Genomic DNA, 4,120 nt, shown 5'->3' on the forward strand with positions numbered 1-4,120 from the left:
TGATCCGGTGGAGGACAAGAGGGTAATGTTTGCCAGGTGCCTATGAGAGCAGTGACTTTTGCTGTCTTGACCCCGTGTGGCTTGAACAGAGGCATTACAGGAAGACCTGGCGTGTTCAACGAACAAAGGCTGCCAGTGCCCCCACACTCTTCATCAGGAATGATGTAAAATAAGATGTAAGATGCACTTATGTTTTTTCATTTGTCTGGAGGAAACGGGGCTGTGCCCAGCAGAGAAGGACATTACACGTGACCTTTGGCAGTTCTTTGTACAAGTTATGTTTCCCTGTGGGCACTGGGGGTATATTAAAGCGATAACAAAGGCCGTTTCCCAGCTTCCTTGCTGCCCTGTCGAATGTCTGCATTACATCAGTAGAAGTGGTGCAACAGGGACGGGATGGCGTCGGGTACCGGGGCACAGACAGTAACCAAATGCTGCCGCATCGGCTGGCCCTTGAACAAGCCTGTGTGAAGTGAGTTGTGGGTCCCCGTTCCATTACCGGAGTGACGAGTGCAAACGGCCTTTTCGTTGGTAAATGGGTGCAGAAGGCAAAAACCGCCACCAGAAGCTGCTGGAGCCTTGTCTGCACTACCCCGATCCTGGGTGTGAGCCCTCCCTGGCCAATAGCGCAGGAGCTGTACTGGCAGAATCATTCAGTTCTCCCAGCTGCTGTTGAATGGGATTAGCCCCTTCATGCTAGAGGCAAGGTTAGCCTGGGGGGGACGCCTGCCCTGCCAGCAAACCCGGATTTCCCTGCAATCACAGAGCCAGATATTTTGGCTCACCAGGCAATGGGCAGTGGTGCTTGGTGAGCGGGGATGCATGTGCATTACCCTGCAGGAGGCAGGAACAGCTCTCGAGATGTGTTGAGTGTGACCTCAGATCTCCATGTTCTGCCAAGGCTGTTTCATGACCTGACCCTGCTGCAGGTCATCGCAACAAACAGCATTTCCCCTTTTGCCCACTCCCGAATTGCATGGGGGTCACTGCACCCTGCCAGTTCATATGGGAGGATCTGGGATGGCAGGACCAGCGTAAAACAGTTGGCTTGGCAACTTCAAGGTCCATATTTGCTGTCCCCACACCTCCCAGGCAACCAGCTTTAACCCTCAACAGGAAAGACACAGGCAGCTTCTTGCTCTCCAAGCAGCATGGGCCGCAAGCCACCGAGGGATGATCAGTGACACGGATAGACCAGAATGGACACCTGTAGCTTCCCTCAAGCAAACTACACAAGGAAGAGGTATTTCTCCCCGACTGGGAGCACACTCCACCTCTGATCTCACCTCTCCCCTAGTCAGGACAGGAGGGAATGCTGAGACCATGCGGTCTCAGATAGCTAAATGCTCACAAGTATTGACCCAAGGATGGGCACCTAGGTGTATCTAGACCAACCCAGCTAGCTGATTAATTTAGGGAGGGGTTTCCCCTCCATTGTTTCAGCCCTTTTGTGTTATCCTCCCCCATTCTCTTTGCTGGGATGGATTTAACCTGGGATCAGTGTAATCTAGACAGAGCTATGCAAACAGACATGCCAATCCACACCTCAGCCCTGCTGTGTTGTCACTCCCCCCACACCACCCAGATCTGCATAGCTCTCATGTGGTCAGGCAGGGTGTAATCTAGCATCCTCACAGCCGAGTCAGCTTTCAGCCAACACCTCACCCAGCTCTCGCCACTGTCCCGCTCCTAAAGGAGAAGCAATTATAAGCCTGAACTCACCTCCATTGATCACCAGCTGGCTCAGTGAAAGAGCTCAGAGGAAAGATGGCCCTGTGGTTAGGGTGCTGGCCCGTGGCGCAGGAGATGAGGGTTCATTTCCCAGATCTCTTGTGCCAACTTAGGCCACTCTCTAGCTTTATTTTACAGATGGGGAAACTGAGGCAGTGTCCTCCCTCACAGGGGTGCGTGTTTTGAGGATAAAGATCTTGAGGTGCCGGAGAAATAGCTAAAGAACCAACAGCCTTGCTCTGGGTTAGTTTAGCCATTAGCGGTTCTATTTTTCCCTCTCTACATGCGATGGGCTACAAAGAACAGTCACCCGGCCACCCTGGAGCGTGTCCACGTTCCATAGACGGGCAGCAGCAGGAGAGTCCCCTGCCTTCCTTGCCCCAGCAGTCAGCCCACAGGGAACCCCCAGGACCTAGCTGCTCTCCATTCCCAGTGTGCCCATCCCCAGTTTCAATGCCCCCCACCCCACCCTCGTCTTCTTTTTTAAAAAAAAGCTGATTTTAAACAAAAGAAAACATATTTTGAAAAAAATTAAAAGAAAACAGAAGCTGCACTTTAAAAACACACCACAGTAACTCCCCCCGAAATCCGGTTCCCATTCAAACACAGAAAAAAGGACCAGAGTCTCTCCTCTCCCATCTTTGCAAAGAGGCTTGCAGCTAGCAAGGAGGAAAGGAGCACCTGATGCTGTGGTCACCCAGGTGCGTGCTTGAGACCAGCTCAAGCTGCAAACTTTGAATCCAGATCCCAACTTCTCCAAAGTCAGCCAGAGGAGCCAGGGTTTTGTTATGAAGGCCAGAGTCATGGCAACCAGCAAAGCAAGCAGCCGCTCTCAGGGGCGCTAGGGTCCTTCTTACCTGCTATTACTGGCATTTTTTTAAATCAGATTTGTTTATTTTGTGAACACTTGTTTGTTTTGTAACTCCCATTTAGTCGCCTTGTCCCCCAGCCCCACCTTCTTCTCCTGGACCCAGGAGCTGCATTGCGACCCTTAACTACATAGCAAAAAAGGCCACGAGCACGGACCAACAGGAGAAATGAGGAGACGAATCATGATTACCACTTAGCCTTCGTTCACACAGCATTATAAAGCACTGAACAAAAACGGAATTAAGGAACTAGACCTGGGCCCAGATCAACATGATGAAGCCACCCACGCCCTAAATTCGGGGGGGGGGGGGCGGGGAAGCTTCAGATCTGGAGCTAAACTTTATGGCTTGCCCCACTTCCGCCAAGATAAGGGATATTATACTTCCAGCCTGCAGTCGTTATTCAGGCAAAACTCCCACTGGCTTCACCAGGAGTCTGCATTGACGCCACATTCATCTCAGAGCCAGTTTTGCTGCAGCAGACCCGAAGCCCTGAATGGCTTCAGTACCACTTAGATTACGTTGTAAGCTCCGTTTGCAGTGAAGTTTTCCTCCCCCCTGTGTTATTTAGTTCAGTGTTGGCTTCCCCCCCCCAAAGTTTCCGTTGGTGCAGCAGTGAGAAGGCGGCACAGAAAGCCGACAGGGACTTTTCTGGCCCTCCTGGCTTCAACAAAATTAAGAAGCCATCTAGTAGCCTTGAGCTATGAAGGGAGCCGCAGCAGGTTTCAGCCACTGAAGCTTAATGCAAAGAGAAGGCCAAGCCCCACTTCTCTTCCCCCCACCTTTAAAATGTTCAACTCTGTTCAACGGTTTGCCACGTGCAGGTTGGGCAAAAAGAGAACAGGGGGAAGCTGCAAATTTTCACTCTCTTCCCCTGCCACCCAAAACCTGCCTGCACCCAAATTACTCCCCGTTAGGTGGGTCGGTCCTACCCAGCCGTCGTACCCCTCAGCACACGCTGCTTGGGCCATGTTCCTTGGACTACAAGAAAGAACGGAGACGTGGAACGCTGAGCGCCCGCTGTCCAGGCAGCTCATTTCTCCGCCACATTGCCCATCCAAAAGCCAGAGTGCGTTCCCTCCCCCAGCCCTCCTGCACAAATCCCCAGCATATTGCCCCCAAACTCCTGTCCAATCACACCCTATATATCCCCAAGCCCCTCCCTGAGTCCCATCGTATCCACTTCCAAACTCCTCCCCAGTACCATAATGTACCCCCCCCAAATTTCCCCCTGAGCCCCCAGCACACTCCTCTCCCCGCAAATGCCTGCTTCGATCCACAGCAGAGATTTTTAACTGCAAAGCAAAGGAAGCAAATCTAACGCAATTTTCCTCTTTTTGGCAACCCCCTTTCCCCCCCCCCCCCCCACAACCCACTGAGTTCTGCTACCTTCATGCAAATGCATATCTGGCCTCTCACACAGGCACCCTGCTTTGCCCAGCAAGCTCAGTCGGCTCATTTCAATGGCACTTGAGAACTTCTTGGAAGGGTCCAAAGCGAAGCATCTGGCTCCCTTTGTC

The sequence above is a fragment of the Eretmochelys imbricata genome, chromosome 15 (genome assembly GCF_965152235.1).
Source record: "Eretmochelys imbricata isolate rEreImb1 chromosome 15, rEreImb1.hap1, whole genome shotgun sequence".
Taxonomy (NCBI): Eukaryota; Metazoa; Chordata; order Testudines; family Cheloniidae; genus Eretmochelys; species Eretmochelys imbricata.